The following is a 22,499-nucleotide window of genomic DNA, read 5'->3' as shown; positions in this document are numbered from 1 at the left end:
AAAAATAATTTTTTGTCTGCATCTAGCTCTGAAAAAATATTTGGCCTTCTAGCTGTGTGTGGGACTTGTTCTATTAGTCCATCTATACTGACCTCCATCAGGTTGCAAACTGAAAATAATTTTTTTCTGCATCTAGCTCTGAAAAAATATTTGGCCTTCTAGCTGTGTGTGGGACTTTTTCTATTAGTCCATCTATACTGACCTCCATCAGGTTGCAAATTAAAAATAATTTTTATCTGCATCTAGCTCTGAAAAAATATTTGGCCTTCTAGCAGTGTGTGGGACTTTCTCTATTAGTCCATCTATACTGACCTCCATCAGGCTGCAAATTAAAAATAATTTTTATCTGCATCTACCTCTGAAAAAATATTTGGCCTTCTTGCAGTGTGTGGGACTTTCTCTATTAGTCCATCTATACTGACCTCCATCAGGTTGCAAACTGAATATATTTTTTTTCTGCATCTACCTCTGAAAAATATTGGGCTTCTAGCTGTGTGTGGGACTTGTTCTATTAATCCATCTATACAGACCTCCATCAGGTTGCAAACTGAATATAATTTTTTTCTGCATCTACCTCTGAAAAAATATTTGGGCTTCTAGCTGTGTGTGGGACTTGTTCTATTAGTCCATCTATACTGACCTCCATCAGGTTGAAAACTGAATATAATTTTTTTCTGCATCTAGCTCTGAAAAAATATTTGGCCTTCTAGCAGTGTGTGGGACTTGTTCTATTAGTCCACCTATACTGACCTCCATCAGGTTGCAAATTCAAACTAATTTTTATGTGCATCTAGCTCTGAAAAAATATTTGGGCTTATAGTAGTGTGTATTAATGTATTAATACACAATGTATTAGCTCAATGTATTAGCCCATCTATACCAAGCTCCACCAGCTTTGAAATTAATAATAATTTTTAGCTGCATCTAGCCCTGAAAATAATTTTTCTTCCCAATAGTGGTAGCAATAGAAGTATGGGGCGCGCTCCTGGCTAACAAAAATATACGCTTCATAACAAAAAACACAAGCCTAGCGCGCTGCATTAATAAGATGGCATCATCGTCTCTCCCAGTGCTAGGCCTACTACGCCTGCTAGCTTTCCTGTGCCTAAAACACAATGTATGGGTCCGCGCTAGCGCCGATGCTGAGGGGTCTAAAGCTGCTGCTAACGCTTTATCACAATTCAATTGGCAGATTTTCACAGAGCTCCTCCCCAACGCCCACCCATCGGGCAACAGTTGCCCACCCTCCCTATGGGATCTTGTGGCGAACAGTTGATGCCATTAATCAGAGCGTCAGTTGCCCCGTCGACGTGGCAAGCATACGGTAAGGCATGGGAAGAGTGGACACGACTAGTAGCAGGCAGACGGGTTGACCAATGTGAACAAGCCAGATCACAAGTCACCATAGAATTTCTCCACCAGCTAATGATGAGGGGCATATCAGGGGCGTCAGCCCAGCGGAGTCTGACCGGAGTAGCACTTCACCTCCAACTACTGAATTGGGGGGATGTGACAAAGAGATTCATCATCAGACAATCCATAAAAGGGTGGAAAAGGGGTCAGCCAAGTCAGGAGTGTAGACGTCCCGTCCCGTGTCACTAAAACTGATTTCTCACATCATATCCCTAACACCATTAACATGCCACTCACAATTTGAAGCAACACTACTGTCTACTGAATTTGCGATTGCCTTCTTCGGGGCGCTATACATAAGCGAATTAGTCCCTCAATCCAAAATTACCAGCACTGGAGGCTTATTACACCAGGACGTCGTCATAGCCAATAATGCAATACGATTACGCATACGCCAATCGAAAACGGTTCCAGCGGGCAGGGGCACTTGGGTACTTCTACAACCCACAAACGGTACACTGAGTCGGGTAACAATAGTCAAAACATATATAACCATGAGATCACAAATTAATTCCTTACTATCACACATTGATGGAACGCCATTATCAAGATACCAGTTCCAAGCTATATTTAATAAATGCATAACATCGGCAGGGAACCACCCCAAAGATTACAGGACACACTCATTCCGCATAGGTGTGGCCACGAAAGCAGCAAGAGCAGGACTGTCAGAAACGGAAGTTCAGAGTATAGGGAGATGGCGATCCACGTGTTTGGCGAGATACATAAGACCGGACTTGTTATCCTAACGTGGTTTGTTTTTTTTACAGGTGACGCTAAGCCAACAGTGTGGGTGATAGGCCACTCGTATATATATTGGGCCGAAAAAAGGGCGAAAGTCCGCCCAGGTGGGAGGAAATTAGAGTTTCATAACACAAATTTCAACTGGAGAGGTATTAGAGGCCTGCTATGGCCACAGGTACTAATGGAGGTAATCAAGGTAGGGAGAGAGGCAAGAGGTCTGGTCATCTTAGTTATACAGGCCGGGGGAAACAACCTAGGTCATCACAAGAGCGCATAACTAATGGCAATAATGAAACTAGATAGCGGTATGGCAAGGTGCGCGAGATATCACGGCCATCGAACGGACAAGGCGGGTAATAAATATTCTGATGGCAAAATTTAGAAGAGACAGAGGCGGTGTAGTGATACGACACCGACAACTGGAAGGAGATAAAGCAGGCCTCATACGGCCCGACGGTGTTCACTTAATGGATATCGGACTGCACATATTCCTGTCAGGACTCCAGGACGGAGTGGAACAAGCGTTAAGAGTGATAGGTGGGGGTCAGAGTCCTGCATACGAGTACGCAGGATCCTCCGTGGCCTGGAAATAGAAAGGACACCACTTAACCCTAGAACGCATACCTGGGGCCTCGCAGGCCTGCCCTGTTAATTGTTTTCTATTTTCTGCAAGATTATTTTAGCTAGAATTTTGAAACTCTAGGTATTTCTCATGTATATAGTTGTTTGTCTTTTGAGTTTGAGTTATTCCATGTTATTTGCATACGGGCCTAAAAGGCCCCAGGTATGTGAAAGTGTAGATTTTTATGGTCATGCATTCTAGGGTTAAGTGGCATCAATTGCCCCAGAGTTGCTTAAAACGGTTGGTGAGGTGATTTTACCAAATCCTCAAGCTTTTAGTCTCCCCAGGATGACACAGGGGTAGAAAAGTCCTTGCGAATCCATGATTTGTTCATCTTTATGAACGTGAGTCTGTCTACATTCTCAGTGGACAGCCGCGTGCGCTTATCTGTCAACACACCACCAGCAGCACTGAACACACGTTCAGAGAGAACGCTGGCTGCAGGGCATGACAAGATCTCCAAGGCGTGAGTGGCGAGCTCCGGCCATTTTTACAGATTGGAATCCCAAAATGAGCAAGGGTCCAGTGGCACAGTCATGGCTTCGATGTTCACTTTGAGATACTCCTGTACCATCCTCTCTAGGCGTTGACTATGTGTCAGACTTCTTGTCTCCTGTGGCCTTGCAAAGGATGGTCTAAAAAAGTGGTGAAACGATTCCACAAAATTGCTGTTACCAGCAGATACTGTGTTACTTTTGCGGTTTGAGTGATGAAGACTCGACAGTCCTACGGTTGGCAAGTTAGAACTGTGAGATTCACTACGTGCACCACTGGTGTTTTGTGGAAAAGCACATGTAAGATTCTGCAACAGCGTCTGCTGATACTCCTGCATGTGTGAATCCCTTTCTATGGCAGGAATTATTTCGGCAAATTTACTTTTGTACCGGGGTGTGGCAACCCAGTAGTAGGGATTACTTTGAATTCTGACAATCCGAGGGTCATGTTGCAGGTAGTGCAGCAAGAAGGCACTCATGTGTCTTGGGCAACCAGGAGGACCAAGTCCTTGTTGTGTTGGTAGCGAGGTAAGAATCATGCTTCCTTCCTCTGCCCTCTCCCCCCAACCTCGCACAACAGAAATATGATCAAGGTCTCCCTCATCTGATGAGTCTTCCATGCCCATCACCAGTTCGTCCTCCACTCCTTCCTTGGCTCCTGCACCTTCCTCAACAGTTTGGCTGCTACCATGCGCCCTGGTTAATCCCTCTCCCCCACCCACCCATGCCTGCCACCTTGGTGTAGCCTACCGTTTGGACCTTGGAGATGTTATCCCTTCCGCATACGACTCCTCCTCTTCTTCCTCCACCTCCTCTTGTCCCACCACCTGACTCTGAATTCTGTTTAATGTGTGCTCCAGCAAGTAAATCACCAGAATAGTCATGCTGATAATGGCATCGTCGTCAGCACTTAACATCTTCGTCGCCATTTCAAAACTGTGCAGAAGGGTGTGTGGCGTCCCTGAGGGTTCAGTCGCCACAGAGTTACTGCATCTCACCCAGAGGTGTGGTATCTCACCCTCAGGTAAGGAAGGAGTATGGCTTGGGACCCTAACACCTGCATCCAGCACATACCCGCAGTGGGGGTAGGGCGAGATTACTCCTAAGGGAGAGCACAGTCCCAGGTCCCTAGCTGGCGGGAGGGTCCTATGTAGTGGGTGCTTAGGGGAGCAGCTTAGGGGAGCACATGACAGGGAGAGTATAAATAGGAAGCCATCTTAGAAAGAGCAAGCCAGTCAGAGGAGGAGAAGTGACAGGAGCAGAGGCTTTGCATGAGCTCTGCTCCGGAGGCGGTCCTAGCCTGGGAGGCCCAGGACTGAAGGAGAGAAGAGAGGAGTGGGAGCAGGAAGGCTCCAGGTACCAAAGGGCCCATAGGGGTACGGGCCGTGCAGAAGGCCACCCGTACGTAGAGGGGTCAGGCCAGATAAGGGGAACCGGTCCCTCAACTAGCGGAGAAACAGCAAGGCTCAACTAGAAACCGGAGGCTGCAGCATTTCATGTACTGCAGGCCAAAGTCCACACCAGTCTCACTAAGAAGGTAGCCACATAGGACCCAGGGAACGGAACACACATCGCCCGCCAAGGCCCGAGGGTACCGGATAGAAGTGTCACTGGGTGTGAGGTGCAGGGAGAAGGCCAGAAAAAGGACACACAGAAGGGGGTCCTGCTAAGTACTCCGGAGCTATCTGGGGGTGGACTGAGCCCCTCACTGAGTACGCACAGCACGACGGGGGAGATTGCTCTGGTACCTGTAATTTGGACTGCAACAACTGTGAGTAGAGATCTTGGGACCACATCACACGGACTCTGTGTTCATTACTGACTCCCTGCACTACAACCACCATCATTCACCCACACTGCCCTGAAGCTACACTCTTCCTGTGGGGAGTAATAATACCATTGCTGCAAAACCACCAGCTTCAGAGGACTGTTCCGCAGCGGCGGCCCCTTTGGCCGCACTCCACAGGTGGCATAGTCGGACATTATAAAACCCATGTGCAAAAATTACCCTTGGATTGACCGCCCTGGGTCACGGACCGCGTCACCGCCACAGTGACAACAACCCCCAGCGTCTACCGGCCCGGCTCCAGGTACCCCACGGCCCAGGGGGCGCGTCAACTTCATAGGTCCCTGATCTGAGACCACTCCTGCAGCGTGATTTGCCCCACCTCTGGATCTCGTTGGCCCAGGCTATACGTCAGAAAGTATTGCACCAGGGCTTGTCGGTGCTGCCACAGTCACTGCAACATGTGCAGAGTTGAATTCCACCGGGTAGGCACATCGCATTTCAGCCGGTGAACTGGCAGGCCCAACGACTTCTGTAGAGATGTAAGTCGCTGAGCTGCGGGATGCGAACGGCGGAAGTGAGCACACAGCGACCGTGCCCTCTGCAGAAGGCCATCTAGTCCGGGATAGTGGGCTAAAAATTGCTGGACAACCAGGTTCAACACGTGAGCCATACAAGGCATGTGTGTGACATTGCCCCAGCGAAGGGCCGCACCCAGGTTTGCAGCATTGTCACACACCGCCTTCCCTGGTTGCAGGTCCAGTGGAGACAACTATTCATGAAACTGCGTCTCCAGAGCTGACCACAACTCCTCAGCTGTGTGACTCACATTTCCCAGACATTTCAAAGTAAACACCGCCTGATGCCGTTGAGCCCTGCTACCAGCATAGTAAGGAGGTGTGCAGGATTCCTTCTGCGCAGTTAGAAAGCAGTTGGCATTACCAGACAGGCTTTGGGTGCAGGTGGAGGACCGAGAGGAGGTTGAGGAGGCAGAAGCAGAGGAGGAACTTCGAGATAAAGAGGATTGAAGTACAACTCGTGGGGACGGCAAGACTTGGACAGCAGCCCCTTGTCCTGCTGTCACCATAGTTACCCAGTGGCCAGTCAGCGACATGTAACGCCCCTGTCCATGCCTACTCGTCCAAGTGTCTGTGGTGAAATGCACCCTGTCACACACAGAGTTTCTCAAAGAAGCGGTGATGTTGTGTGCGACATGCTGGTATAGCGCAGGCGACCTTTCTTTGAGAAGTAGTGCCGACTGGGCATCTGGTACTGGGGCAGTGCGACGGACATAAGGTCTCGAAAATCCTCTGTGTCCACTAGGCGGAAAGGCAGCATTTCTGTAGCCAACAGCGTGCAGATGGTGAAATTCAACCTCCTATCTTTGTCATGGCTAGGAGGAAATGGTCTTTTACTTGTCCACATCTGAGGGACCGAGGGCTGGCTGTTGTGCTTAGACGGGGTTGAGAAGGGTGTCCCCGGCAAACTGCCGGTCTGTGAGGAAGGAGCAGGCGGACGTGTTAGGTTGCCTTGATCCAAAGGTGGTGCTCTCGATGTCGGAGAGCGCTCAACACCACCTGGTGTTTCCACTTCCAAATGAACTGACGACCTGCCAATCACACTGGCTGTTGCGGGTAAAGAGGTGGCAGGTCTGCATCCCAAAACATGTGTGACTGCTGTCCCCCCAGTCACAGAGGATGAAGAGGCCGCGGATGCACAAGATGGGGCAGATGGTGGTTGGCCTGGCCCGCTAGGCCGCATTGTAGCACAGTGATCTTCCCACTGCAACTTATGCTTCATATCCATGTGACGGTTCATGCATGAAGTACTCAAACTATTGATTTTTTGGCCTCTACTTAGCCTTTGGTGACAAATATTACAGATAACACAAGTTGGGTCATCCTTATCGATCTGAAAAAATGCCCAGGCTATGAAAGGCTTAGAGCCCATGCGACCTGAAGAGCCACTACGACTTGTGGTCAGAGGAAGAGTTGTGGTTGAGGATGCTGTTGTTGACGTGCTTCCAGTACTCCGTCTCTGTCCAGGCGCTTGGTATCACAGATCCTAGAAGAGTGCATTGATGGAATCCTCCACAAGAGGCCCCCAAGAGGCCCCCATAAACATTCACACATCTCCACCTTCCACCTCAGACCAGCAGGGGGAGCCCATTAGGGATATAAATAGGGAAGGTGGAGCTAGGCAGTTCAGTTCCTCTGAAGAGTTCCTGCAGTAGAGAAGACTAAGAGAGGTCAGTCTGCAGTGGAGCTCAGTCTAGTCTAGAGAACTCAGTTAATAGTTCAGCAGTGGAGCACGAGTGTAGCGCCGGCATCCCTGCCCTCTGCTAGGCAGGGTCGCTGTTCCCCTCACCCCTCTGCTCCGAGCCCGGCGTCCTCCTCCCTCTCTGCTGGCAGCGCGCGCTCCTTTCCGGCCACTGTGCTTAGGGCGCGCACGCGCGCTCTCCCTCCCTCTTAAAGGGGCCGCGCGCACCGTCCTAAGGAGTCCCCGGCCAATGGCCAGAGGACTTCACCATATATAAGGCACCTCCTCCAAAATGGAGGTGCCCGAGCAATGTTGTTGCACTGTTCACTACTCTGCTTCAGCCCTCCGGTCCCGTTGCCAGTTACCTGCCAGTTACCTGCCAGAATCCTGCCAGTTTGCTGTCTGTTTCCTGCCTGACATTCCTCCTACCTGCTTGCTAGCCTGAGGTCCGACGGTCTGCCTTCCTACTCCTGTCAGTCTGTCTATGGACCATCTTGCCCGCTCACCTGGGAGCGCACATCTGCTACCTGCCTGCTAGCCTACCTTGAGGCTCCGCCGTCACGTGCTGTGACCATCTGCCATTCCAGAGACTCCTGCCCGCTCACCTGGGAGCGCTCATCTGCTGCCTGTCTGTTGGCCTACCCTGAGGCTCCGCTGTCACGTGCTGTGACCACCTGCCATTCCAGAGACTCCTGCCCGCTCACCTGGGAGCGCTCATCTGCTGCCTGTCTGTTGGCCTACCTGGAGGCTCCGCCGTCACAGGCTGTGACCACCCGTTTATCCAGAGACTCTCGCTTGCTCACCTGGGAGCACACATCTACCATCTGCCTGCTAGCCTACCTGGAGGCTCAGCCATCACAGGTCGTACCTACCCTTTACCCAGAGACTGCCCCGGTCACTTGCCGTGACCTCCTGCCCGTTCATCCAGAGACTGCCCCGGTCACTTGCCGTGACCTCCTGCCCGTTCATCCAGAGACTGCCCCGGTCACTTGCCGTGACCTCCTGCCCGTTCATCCAGAGACTGCCCCGGTCACTTGCCGTGACCTCCTGCCCGTTCATCCAGAGACTGCCCCGGTCACTTGCCGTGACCTCCTGCCCGTTCATCCAGAGACTGCCCCGGTCACTTGCTGTGACCTCCAGCCCGTTCATCCAGAGACTGCCCCGGTCACTTGCCGTGACCTCCAGCCCATTCACCCAGAGACTGTCCCGGTCACCTGCTGTGACTGCCTGCCCATCTTCCCTGGTCGCCACCCGCTCCCTTACAAGGACCGCCCCCTTGTATAGTAGCTCAGAGGTTCCGCCTCCCAGACCCGTTACAGTTTGCTCGGGCCATGGAACCCGGTGGCACCCAAGCTCCCTCACTCTCGGACCTGTGTCATGAACTGTCCCGTCAGAGGTCCCAACAGGAGTCCATCCTGGGTCACCTGCAGAATGTCAATTCTCACCTGGACACTCTGACTGCTCCACCAGCAACCACCGCCAGTGCCATGACTCGCAATCCGGCAGCTCCGCTGCCCACCAATACTATGGTATCCTACCCCGGACACGGCTTTCTGCACCTCCTCGCTTCGGAGGCGACTCCGCTCAGGCTCGGGGCTTTATAAATCAGTGCACCCTGCACTTTGAACTCCTGTCCCACCAGTTTAACTCCGACCGGGCCAAAATTGCCTTCATCATGTCCCATCTCACCGGGGAGGCCCTGGCCTGGCTAAATCCTCTATGGGAGAGAGGAGACCCCCTGGTGTCCGACTTGCCTGCCTTTCTCACGGCTTTCCGGAAAGTCTTCGATGAACCCGGACGGAAGACCTCATCCGCATCATCTCTGCTACGCCTCCGTCAGGGAAGTTTCACCGTGGGCCAATATGCCATACGGTTCCGTACCCTTGCCTCGGAGCTGGCCTGGGATAACGACGCTCTGGTATCTGTCTTCTGGGAGGGTCTGTCCGGCCGTATTAAAGATGAACTCGCCGGTCGAGACATTCCTACCACTCTCGATGACCTAATAACTCTTGCCACCCGGATTGACCTACGGTTCCAGGAGAGTGCCAAAGAAGTCACCCGTGAGAGGAGGTTTCCACGTCTAGCTCCTACTTTTCAGAAACCCGTCACTCCCTTCGTTTCTCCCCAGGTACACTCTCCTGAGCCTATGCAGGTCGACCAGACCAAGATGGTCAAAACCCGTCAGGACTTACGCCGTGCCGAGGGGAGCTGCTTCTACTGTGGCAGTAAGGAGCACCGGATCCGTACCTGCCCGGAGAGGTCAGGAAACGCCTGTGTCTAGGTTCGCTCAGAGAGGTCGACCTAGACAAGAATAAATCCTCTCCATCTCTGCTGCTGTCAGTCTCAATTATCTGCGGGGAGAATCATTATTTCGAACTAGCCCAACTTGACTCTGGAGCGGCCGGGAATCTTATTTCACAGGCCCTGGTAGAAAAATACCGCATTCCCACCAAACCTCTGGCTATACCATTATCTGTCGCTGCTGTGGATGGGGGCCTCTTACCACGTCCCATCCAACTCATCACCGAATCCATAACTCTGCAGGTGTGAATGCTGCATTCTGAGAGCATCTCTTTTCATGTTCTGCCTGGACTCTCTCACGCCCTCTTACTAGGTCTACCTTGGCTCCAGAGACATGCACCCGTGCTTGACTGGCAGACCGGAGAAGTCCTTCGCTGGGGACAGGACTGTCATAAGACTTGTTTGGTTCCTGTTCATCCCGCCCGTCCTTCTACTACCCCAACTAATCTACCTGGACTTCCGATTCCCTATTGGTCATTTGCTGATGTCTTTAATAAAAAGGAGGCAGAGACATTACCCCCTCATAGACCATATGACTGTCCTATCGACCTGTTACCCGGTACTACGCCTCCCCGTGGGCGTATTTACCCATTGTCAGCTGCTGAGACCCGGTCGATGTCCGAATATATTGAGGAGAATTTGGCCAGGGGATTCATCCGGAAATCTACCTCCCCGGCGGGAGCAGGCTTCTTTTTCGTAAAAAAGAAGGACGGCTCTCTCCGTCCCTGTATAGACTATAGAGGCCTTAACCAGATCACGGTGAAGAATAAGTACCCCCTTCCGCTCATTCCAGAATTATTTGATCGTCTGAGGGGGGCTAGAATCTTCACCAAACTGGACCTCCGTGGGGCGTACAACCTGGTCCGTATCCGTCAAGGGGATGAATGGAAGACTGCATTCAACACCCGGGACGGCCACTATGAATATCTGGTAATGCCCTTTGGTCTCTGTAACGCTCCTGCCGTCTTTCAAGAGTTGGTCAATGACATCTTCCGGGACCTTCTCTACTCCTGCGTAGTGGTGTACCTGGACGACATCTTGGTCTTCTCTCCGGATCTCCAGACTCACCGGAGGGACGTTCGTCAGGTCCTGCTCAGGCTCAGGCAGAATCACCTCTTCGCTAAATATGAGAAGTGCCTCTTTGAGCAGACCTCGCTTCCGTTTTTGGGTTACATTATTTCTCAGACCGGCCTACGAATGGATCCAGAGAAACTGTCTGCCATCGAGAAATGGCCCCGACAGGAGGGGTTGAAGGCCATTCAGCGGTTCCTGGGCTTCGCCAACTACTACCGCCTCTTCATACCGCACTTCTCTTCCCGGACTGCCCCAATTTCCACGCTCACCCGTAAGGGCACTAATCCCAGAGAGTGGCCGCCCGAAGCAGAGGAGGCCTTTCTTTCCTTAAAACAGGCCTTCTCTTCCGCCCCGGTGCTGCATCGCCCAGATGGCAACAAGCAGTTCTTCCTGGAGGTTGATGCCTCCTCCTCTGGAGCCGGAGCGGTACTTACCCAAAAATCATCTTCCGGGAGAATGGTAACTTGTGGCTTCTTCTCCAAACTCTTCTCTTCTGAGCGCAACTATTCCATAGGAGATCGAGAGTTATTGGCCATCAAGCTGGCATTGGAGGAGTGGCGTTACCTGCTCGAAGGGGCTCTTCACCCGGTAATAATTTACACTGACCACAAGAACTTGGCTTACCTCCAGCATGCCCAGAGACTTAACCCGCGCCAAGCTCGGTGGTCCTTGTTTTTTGCTCGCTTTGATTTTATTCTTCATTTTCGCTCGGCTGACAAAAACATCAAGGCGGATGCCTTGTCCCGATCCTTTCTGGTGTCTGATCTCGAGGAGGAACCGAAACACATCATCGATCCCGCCAGAGTAATGCAGGTGGCTCCCGTGAGTCTAAATCGTCTCCCTCCCGGTAAGACGTTCGTATCAGTACCTGATCGGGAGAAGATCCTACACTGGGGTCACTCGTCTAAACTAGCTGGCCACGCCGGTCAGAAAAAGACCCTCCAGCTTATTACCCGGCACTACTGGTGGCCTACCCTGCACAAGGACGTAATAGACTTTGTTTCTGCCTGTGTGTCCTGCGCCCGAAACAAGGTTCCGAGACATCTGCCAGCCGGTCGCCTCCTTCCGCTTCCAGTACCTGCTGCCCCCTGGCAGCATATAGCAATGGACTTTATAACTGATCTCCCCGTCTCTGCTGGTTGTACGGTCATTTGGGTGGTCGCTGACCGCTTTTCCAAGATGGCTCATTTCGTTCCCCTGTCAGGCCTCCCGTCTGCACCCGAGCTGGCTAAAGACTTTATCCGCCACATCTTCCGTCTTCATGAACTGCCCCTCCACATAGTGTCGAATCGTGGGGTACAGTTCACCTCACGTTTCTGGAGAGCCACTTGTAAATTGCTAGACGTCACCCTGGACTTCTCCTCCGCTTACCACCCACAGTCTAATGGTCAAGTGGAGCGGATCAATCAGAACCTGACCAGTTACCTCCGGCACTTCGTTAATGCCCACCATTCAGACTGGGTGGATCTCCTGCCATTGGCCGAATTTTCTTACAACAATCACGAGAGCGAATCTTCCTCCAAATCCCCGTTTTTTGTAGTCTTCGGTCAGCATCCTCGGATCCCATTTCCTGTCTCCACCTCTGTGGACAACCCGGCTGCGGAATCTCTTATTAACAAATTTTCCTCTATATGGGAGAGTACCCGGTCCGCACTCCTTCTGTCATCCGAGCGTATGAAAAGACATGCTGACAAAAAACGTCTGGATCCTCCTCAATTCCGTCCAGTGGATAAGGTCTGGCTCTTGTCCAAGTATGTCCGGCTCAAGATTCCTTCCTATAAGTTAGGGCCTCGGTTCATCGGTCCTCTGGAGGTCATCAGTCAGATCAACCCGGTGGCCTATAAATTGAAACTCCCGGCCAACTTGCGGATCACTAACTCCTTCCATGTATCTCTCCTCAAACCTGTGGTACTTAACTCTTTTTCCAAATCTACAGGTACGCCTCCTGCGCCGGTTTCCGCTGAAAACGAATTTGAGGTAGAGAACATTCTGGCCACCAAAAGGGTAAGAGGGAAGACCTTTTTTCTAGTAGATTGGAAGGGGTTTGGTCCTGAAGAGAGAACGTGGGAGCCCCGGGAGAACATCCATGCCCCTCTCATCCTAGCTAAATTTCTCTCTGGCCTAAAAAAGGGGGGGCCTAAAGGGGGGGTACTGTAGCGCCGGCGTCCCTGCCCTCTGCTAGGCAGGGACGCTGTTCCCCTCACCCCTCTGCTCCGAGCCCGGCGTCCTCCTCCCGCTCTGCTGGCAGCGCGCGCTCCTTCCCGGCCACCGTGCTTAGGGCGCACGCGCGCGCGCTCCCTCCCTCTTAAAGGGGCCGCGCGCGCCGTCCTAAGGAGTCCCCGGCCAATGGCCGGAGGACTTCACCATATATAAGGCACCTCCTCCAAAATGGAGGTGCCCGAGCAATGTTGTTGCACTGTTCACTACTCTGCTTCAGCCCTCAGTTCCCGTTGCCAGTTACCTGCCAGTTACCTGCCAGAATCCTGCCAGTTTGCTGTCTGTTTCCTGCCTGTCATTCCTCCTACCTGCTTGCTAGCCTGAGGTCCGACGGTCTGCCTTCCTACTCCTGTCAGTCTGTCTATGGACCAGCTTGCCCGCTCACCTGGGAGCGCACATCTGCTACCTGCCTGCTAGCCTACCTGGAGGCTCCGCCGTCACGTGCTGTGACCATCTGCCATTCCAGAGACTCCTGCCCGCTCACCTGGGAGCGCTCATCTGCTGCCTGTCTGTTGGCCTACCCTGAGGCTCCGCCGTCACGTGCTGTGACCACCTGCCATTCCAGAGACTCCTTCCCGCTCACCTGGGAGCGCTCATCTGCTGCCTGTCTGTTGGCCTACCTGGAGGCTCCGCCGTCACAGGCTGTGACCAACCGTTTATCCAGAGACTCTCGCTTGCTCACCTGGGAGCACACATCTACCATCTGCCTGCTAGCCTACCTGGAGGCTCAGCCATCACAGGTCGTACCTACCCTCTACCCAGAGACTGCCCCGGTCACTTGCCGTGACCTCCTGCCCGTTCATCCAGAGACTGCCCCGGTCACTTGCCGTGACCTCCTGCCCGTTCATCCAGAGACTGCCCCGGTCACTTGCCGTGACCTCCTGCCCGTTCATCCAGAGACTGCCCCGGTCACTTGCCATGACCTCCAGCCCGTTCATCCAGAGACTGCCCCGGTCACTTGCCGTGACCTCCAGCCCGTTCACCCAGAGACTGTCCCGGTCACCTGCTGTGACTGCCTGCCCATCTTCCCTGGTCGCCATCCGCTCCCTTACAAGGACCACCCCCTTGTATAGTAGCTCAGAGGTTCCGCCTCCCAGACCCGTTACAACGAGGCTCCTGCTAGCTAGATTCAGGGAGCCCAGATAGAGCTTAAGGTGTGCCGGATATAAGATCGGTGAAGCGCGGCAAGCTGCCGTTAGTGTGTATAGCCTAGTGAGAGCCCGAGTAGGCCGTAGGCGACTGGAGAGTTAGTACATAGGGGGCTGAGGAGCTTAACCAGCTCACCCCGAAGCATTTACCGGACACCGGATCCGAGCTTACCGGGATCTCTATGACCCAGTAAGGCATAACCGGAATCCCTGGAGAACTACAAGTCCCAGGATCGCTAAGGTGCTGATACGTAACAGAGCCAGGAGACGCTTAGGCCCCGCATACTGTGAGCGTGAACTCCAAGAGAAGGCCCTACCAAAAGGTCAGCCAGCGCAGGACAGAGACAAAGTTAGGCCAAGCTCCAGGCCGGTCAGAAACTTACTACACAGAGGCAAGAAACAGGAGGCCCTACACCCGCTCATTGGGGAGGATCCTGATATGCACCCTTCACCCTACAGTGCTCCGGGATGTGCCTGAATTTCCACCAGTAAAAGGTATTGAAGCGACTACCGTGTCCGTTCCCGTTCTTCCTCTGACCCAGCTGGGTCTCGCTTGTCCTGCATTCCCCCTGCATACGCTGCCCTCAGGCCTAGCTCTACCTGTGGGGAGATATACCATCGAGCTGCCTTATCACCAGCTTCAGTGGACTGCTGCAGCGCTGGTGCTTCTCACCTGATACCACAGGTGGCGTCACGAACTCTTATAAAATTAACAATTATCCACCCTTTTAAAGAGTGACCTCAGGGTACGGGCCCGGGAGCCGACCACCGCGACATCCCCAAGGCCAGGCAAAGGCCCGGGTTCCAAGTCATCCCCATCCCCTGCGCTAGTCACATCCTCCTCCACCTCCTCTGCTGACCTCATTGACTGGCTGACTGTGGGTTGACAGTAAGTGGGATCTCCAACCTCTTCATCATCACCCTGTGTGTTCTCACACCCGTCGTCCTCAGAGCCAACCTCTTCCTGCCCTGACCGAAAAGTCAAGTTTTCACTCCAATCAGGTATTTGAGTCTCATCATCGTCTTCATCATTGTCTCCACCAACAGGAGTTACAGTTTGGGAACGAGGGTCTACATTATGGTCATAACCTTCTTCATCTGGTCCTGGATCCGACCCATAAAGCAGACCTCCATTTCCCAGGCTATAGTATGAGTAATCAGCTCTGCAGACTCAACCATCTGTGTTACCCCATACTCAGACGGGCAACTGGAGACTTGGGAGCTGTGAGGAAGCAAGTGCGATTGGGGTGACACCTCTGAGGACTGGAGTATTTGTGATGTTGAAGTTGAGGTGGAGGAGAGCCCACTTGAAGGAGCACTTGATATCCGTTGAAGCACCTGCTGTTTTTGTGCCTCATCTGGAATTTGTAGCGATGGGCGTGTCCGTAAGAAAGGGATCGTATCACATTGTCCACGAAAAGAAGTAGACATCTTAGTTTGGCTGGAAGATGGTCTTTCTTCTGCAGATGTTACTCCCCCCCACCGCGGGGGGGCTCGACCCACCAGCAGACAGGCACCAGTATTGGGAGAGGGGGGCTGGCCATCAGGGTCCACCGTGGCTCTGGCACAAACCCGGCGACACAGAGGTCGCACGGGCAGGAACAGACTGGCCGTGTCAGCTTTGCACTTTTTGGGTTTCAGAAGGGCATGACGTGCCTATATCTGTGTCTCCCACTCCTTTTACTCCTCCACCTCTTTTCTTTTCACATGACTATATGTACTTGACTCTTTTCCATGAGTTATTTGTGTCTTCTGAGCAGTTTGTCAGCTTTTGGACACCTTTGATGTATTTTCTATGTGCAGTGTTCCCCTGCCTCTGCTGGATTGGAGTTGCGTCTCTCTCTTGGTTGGTCAACGAACTGTGACCTCTGCCGCTAGCGTGTTCAGATGGGAATTAACAGTTCTGCAGCAAGGGCATTCTGGTACTGCCACATTTTTGTAGACCTCTCCACCTCAGGAATAAGAGAGTGAAAGTTCTCCTTGTAGCTGGGGTCTAAAAGTGTCACCAACCAGTAATGACTGTCACCCAACATTTTGACAATGCAAGGGTCACGGTTAAGGCAGCGTAACATAAAGTCAGCCATGCGTGCCAGACTGGTAACGGGCAAGACTTCCGTGTCCTCACCAAGATGACGACTGACCATGCTCTCCTCCTCCACCTCCTCATCCTCCTCCTCCCCCCTGTCCTCAGGCCACCCACGTTGAACCGACGGTATGACAGTTGTACAGGTACTACCGTCTACAGCGCATGATACCAGCTCCTGTTCTTCCTCCTTCTCCTCCTCCTCTCCCTCATTGTCCCCCAATGCACGTTGGGATGAGATGAGGCTGGGCTGTGTGTAATCGCCCATTACGGCTTCTTGATCCATCTCATCATACTCTGGCTGCAATGCCTCCTCTTTAATTCTCTGCAGTGAGCATTGCAAAAGACAGACAAGTGGGATGCTGACGCTAACGATGGCGACATCGCCACTCACCATCTTGGTGGACTCCTCAAAGTTTGTCAGGATGGTACATATGTCAGACATCCAGGTCCACTCTTGAGGTCTTATGTGTGGAGTCTGACCTGAATATCAACGGCCTTGTTGCAGCTGGTACTCCGCAACTGCTCTCTTCTGCTCACAAATCCTTTGCAACTTTTGGAGGGTAGAGTTCCAATGTGTGGGGACATCACACACCAGTCGGTGTGCCGGAACCTGCAAACGCTGCTGCAACACAGCAAGGGCTGCGGAAGCTGTAGCCGACTTCCAAAAATGAGCTGACAGGCAGGGTACTTTGACGAGCAGATCTGGCAACTAGGGGTACAATTTAAGAAACCACTGAACCAGGAGGTTAAGCACATGAGCCACGCATGGTATGTGTGTGATCTCACCTCGCCTCAGAGCCGCCACCAGGTTACGGCCATTGTCACACACGACCATGCCTGGATGTAGGTTCAGCGGTCTCAGCCACAGCTCTGCCAGCTCTTTTACAGCTGTCCACAACTCACAAGCAGTGTGAGGTTTATCACCTAAGCTTATGAGTTTCAGCACAGCCTGTTGTCGCTTGGCTGAGGCAGTACTGCAGTGCTTCCAGCTTGTAACTGATGTGGAGATATCTGATATGGAGGCTGAACATGAGGAGGAGGAGGAGGATGATGCCCAGGAGCTGTACACTGTGGGGGCAACTCTGACTGACATAGGGCCCGCAATCCTCGGTGTGGGGAGGATGTGTTTCGTCCCAAGGTCCGACTGGGTCCCGGCTTCCACTATGTTTACCCAGTGTGCCGTCAGGGAGATGTATCGTCCCTGGCCACAAGCACTTGTCCATGTGTCCGTTGTCAGGTGGACTCTCCCAGTAACTGCGTTGTTGAGGGCACGGCAGATGTTTTGGGACACATGCTTGTGTAGTGCGGGGATGGCACACCCGGCAAAATAGTGTTGGCTGGGGACCGAGTACCGAGGAACGGCCAACGCCATAAGGTTGCGGAAGGATTCCGTCTCCACCAGCCTTAAAGACAGCATTTCCAACGCAAGCAGTCGTGAAATGTGCGAATTTAGGACTGTGGCCTGTGAAGCGTTGGCTGCAAATTTGCGCTTTCGTTCAAAGCTATGGGATATGGACAAATGAACGCTGCGGTGGAATGTTGATGTGGACTTTGATGCTGTTTCTTGAGAAACTGCCATAACAAGTGAAGACTTAGAGGAGGGGGCATCTTTGCATGCAGTATGGACAGGGGATTGCCTTGCATGCACAACAGGGGGTTCTCTTACACGCACAACAGCGGAAGAAGCAGTGGTGACACCCGTTGATACAGGTCGTGGACCCTGGGGTTCGCCCCATAAAGTCGGGTGCTTTGCTGACATGTGTCTGATCATGCTGGTGGTGGTCAGGCTGGTAGTTTTGTCACCCCTGCTGATGCTGGCATGGTAGGTGGTACAAATGGCCTTTTTGGGGTTATCAGCAGAGTCTTTAAAAAAATTCCAGACTCTGGAAGACCTACCAGTGGTACTGGCAACGTCCCTCGTGTTGGTGTTACTGGAAACTGTTGCGTGTGTGGCCACCACACTGCTTCTTCCTGCCTGTTGGGGTACTCTGCCCACCTCCCCCGGTGTGCTGCAGGCCTCGCTCTGCGTGTCCTCCTGCCAAGTTGGGTCAGTTACTAGATCATCCACCACCTCCTCCTCTTCCACTTGTGCACCACAATCCTCCTCTTCACTTCGTGGCAATTGTGTCTCGTCATCGTCCACCTCTTGTGACAAATTGCCAGCGTCGACTTCCTCTGGCCGTGGCTGTTCAAATATTTGGGCATTGCTACATGGGATCTCCTCTTCCACCACTTCAAGCGGAGCAGGCGAGGGGCACAAATATGGAAATGGACCAGTGAACAACTCTTCAGAGTGTCAAACTGTGGGATCAGTTGCTGTCTGGCGACACTCAGCATGGTGGGAGGAAGGAGCATCAGGGTGAGGAGGAGCATGCGGTCGAGACTCACGACTACTAAAACTTGACCGTGTGGAAGACAGACCGGAGGTGGTGGTGCCCAGGTAACTGGAAGTATTATCTGTTATCCAATTAATAACCTGTTCACACTGATCAGTTTGCAATACTGGTGTTGTAGTGTGCTTCCCTAGTAATTCGGTCAAGAAGTGGGAGCGAGAAGATGTGGCTGTTGGTTGTGGCACATTTTCACCTTGGCCACGGCCCCGTCCTCTACACACACCATCACCAAAACGTCCAGTTCCACGTCCCTTGCCACGCGCCTTTCCCATTGTAAATGAAGTAAAATTGCTTACACTCGCACTATCAATGGCAAAAGGGTAATAAAAAGGAGATTAGAACCATGGAAGAGGAAAACCACAGTTCTTTTTCTCTGACCTACACCAGAATCTCTTAAACAGATATATTTGTGTCTGAACAGTCAGGGAGACACTATTACCGTTTTTTTTAGGTAAAAAAGGCCAAAAGCTGCATAATACAGAGATTTGAACCGTGGAACTGCAAAACCAAACTTCTAGTTATCTGGCCTACACCAGAATCTTTTAAACAGATATATTTGTGTCTGAACAGTCAGGGAGACACTATTACTGTTTTTTTTATGCAAAAAGGTGGATTACACCCTGATTTGAACCATGGAAGAGGAAAACCACAGTTCTAGTTATCTGGCCTACACCAGAATATTTTAAACAGACATATTTGTGTCTGAACTGTCAGGGAGACACTATTACTGTTTTTTTTATGTAAAAAAGGCCAAAAGCTGCATAATGTAGAGATTTGTACCGTGGAACTGCAAAACCAAATGTCTAGTTATCTGGCCTACACCAGAATGTTTTAAACAGATATATTGGTGTCAATTTTTTTTTTTGGGGTGGGGATACCAAAAGGTTAATAAGACGCGTATTTGTACAAAAATCCAATGAAAGAAAGAAAAAAGTGGAGAAGTATTTGTACAGTCTGACTGAGGAAAAATAAAATGCAGGATTTAGATGAAAAAGAAAGGATTTTTCCTGGCCCCTTAGACCGGGGGATAAGTCTAGCAATTTTACCAGCAGGAGCACACAGGACTGTAATGCCGTGTTTGTTGGTATAACCACTGCGTCTCCTATACAGCCTGCCTGCCTGATATCTGGGATGGATATTAGTCCTGAGAAAGACTGTTTGTTTGGTTTGGCAGGCTTTAGAGACCCTACACTAACTATTTTGCAGTTTTAATCTCTCCCTAGCTCTGCAGCACTGACCCTACACTGTCTGATCTGGAGCAACTGTGTCCAAGATGGCGGCGCCCGGTTTTAAATACTCGAGGTGACGCTGTGCGGCCAGCGAATCACTGTAATGCCCACAAACAACATGGCTGCGGCATTACAGTGACTGGCTGGCAATCCCTGCATGTTCATTGGCTCTGTAAAGAGCGCCAAACGTGCAGGGCGGAGACCCGAGCTCCCGCCCGAGTAACCCGGAAATGCTCGGTGCTCGCCAAACATCCCGAGTAGCGAGATGCTCGGGCGAGTACCGAGCAGTGTCAAGCATGCTCGCTCAACACTAGCTATTTGCCATGAAACGCTTGATTGTTCGGTGATCACGCTTCAAAAGTTTGGAAATTTCAAGACTGCTGCATCCCTCTGCAAGACATCTCACAATTTTGGACTTTTCAGAGCCCGTCAAATTTCTCTTCTGACCCATTTTGCCAAAGGAAAGGAAGTTGCCTAATAATTAAGCACACCTTATATAGGGTGTTGATGTCATTACTCAACACACCACCTCATTACAGAGATGCACATCACCAGATTTACTTAATTGGTAGTTGGCTCTCAAGCCTATGCAGCTTGGCATAGGACAACATGTATAAAAAGTATCATGTGATCAAAATACTCCTTTGCCTAATAATTCTGCACACAATGTATATATATATATATATATATATATATATATATATATATACTAGATGGTGGCCCGATTCTAATGCATTGGGTATTCTAGAACATGTATGCGGCCAACCAGGCGCAATCAGCAGAGCGGTGTTTACATTTGGCGCCAAAATTGCTGATTGGTTGTGGCCCCCGGTCGCGACCAATCAGCAGAGCGGTGTTTAAATTTGGCGCCAATATCGCTCATTGGTCGATGCCGCGACCTATCAGCGAACCGTGTTACTGAGGACCGGAGAGCGTGTTTAAATTTGGCGCCAAAATCGCTGATTGATCGCGGTCGCCGGCCGCGACCAATCAGCGAACGGTATTAGTGAGGACCAGGCAGCGGCGCTGCCTGTGCGGGTACTTCCGGGCGGCTTCACACTTGCCGTCGGGAGATCAGCGGCCCAAGCCGCTGATCTCCCGACGGTAGCTGCATGGAGGTCAGCGGCACCGCAGGTCGGGGTACTTATGCTGCGAGCAGCCGGGAGATGAGTGGCTAGCGTCGCTCATCTCCTGGCTGCATTGCCGCTGATCACTGTGCAGAGCGGTGTTTAAATTTGGCGCCAAAATCGCTGATTGGTCGCGGTCGCCGGCCGCGACCAATCAGCGAACCGTATTAGTGAGGACCAGGCAGCGGCGCTGCCTGTGCGGGTACTTCCACTGCGAGCAGCCGGGAGATGGGCGGCTGCTCGCAGCCGAAGTGTCCCAACCGGCTGCGAGCAGCTAGCGCCGCTTATCTCCCCGCTGCATCGCCGCTGACCTCTGTGCAGAGCGGTGTTTAAACTTGGTGCTAATCTTGCTGATTGGTCGCGGCCGGTGGCCGCGACCAATCAGTGAACCGTGTTAGTGAGGACTGGACAGCGTGTTTAATTTTGGCGCCAAAATTACTGATTGGTCGCGGCCGCCGGCTGGGAGGAGCCGGGAGATGGTCGGCTGCTTGCAGCTGAAGTATCCCGACCGGCGGCGCTGTTCCCCAGTCCTCCCTTCTCACTTGCCGTCGGGAGATCAGCGGCCCAAGCTGCTGATCTCCCAACGGTTGCCGCATGGAGGTCAGCGGCGCCGCCCGTCGGGGTACTTGAACTGCGAGCAGCCGGGAAATGAGCGGCGCTAGCCGCTCATCTCCCGGCTGCATCGCCGCTGACCTCCGTCCGGCAGATGAGCTGCTAACGGCCGCCATCTTTTTCTCAAATCCCGCGTGGCTGATTGGCCGCGGCCGGACCAATCAGCGACGCGGGATTTCCTGGACAGAAGGACAGACAGACGGGATAAGACAATTATATATATTATATATATATATATATATATATATATTATATATACAGTGGTGGCCAAAAGTATTGGCACCCCTGCAATTCTGTCAGATAATACTCAGTTTCTTCCTGAAAATGATTGCAATCAAAAATTCTTTGGTCTTATTATCTTCATTTAATTTGCTTGCAAGGAAAAACCACAAAAGAGAATGAAGCAAAAATCAAATCATTGATCATTTCACACAAAACTCCAAAAATGGGCCAGACCAAAGTATTGGCACCCTCAGCCTAATACTTGGTTGCACAACCTTTAGCCAAAATAACTGCGAACAACCGCTTCCGGTAACCATCAATGAGTTTCTTACAATGCTCTGCTGGAATTGTAGACCATTCTTCTTTGGCAAACTGCTCCAGGTCCCTGATATTTGAAGGGTGCCTTCTCCAAACTGCCAATTTGAGATCTCTCCACAAATGTTCTATGGGATTCAGGTCTGGACTCATTGCTGGCCACTAGAGATGAGCGGTGTTCAAATCGAACTGTTCACCAATCTCAAATTCGAGCTGCTTTGGGCGGTGTTCGAGCCGTTCGGCGAACACGAACGATTTGAAAAAAATCTGGCTGTTCGAGGTTATGTTCGATAACTGTTAGTGCACCAAAATCATAACTGGATTTTTTCACAGTAATGCTGATAATCAATGTTAATCCGCAGTTTGAGTGTACAGCGGGCAGGGGATGGATCTCTGCAGAAATAATGAAGACCTCCATTTTTTTTTCTCTTTCCTGCATTTACAGTGGGGAGGTGCA

The sequence above is a fragment of the Phyllobates terribilis genome, unplaced genomic scaffold (assembly GCF_046119375.1).
Source record: "Phyllobates terribilis strain yellow unplaced genomic scaffold, ASM4611937v1 Scaffold_65__1_contigs__length_7625178, whole genome shotgun sequence".
Lineage (NCBI taxonomy): Eukaryota > Metazoa > Chordata > Amphibia > Anura > Dendrobatidae > Phyllobates > Phyllobates terribilis.
This window is presented reverse-complemented; position numbering follows the sequence as displayed.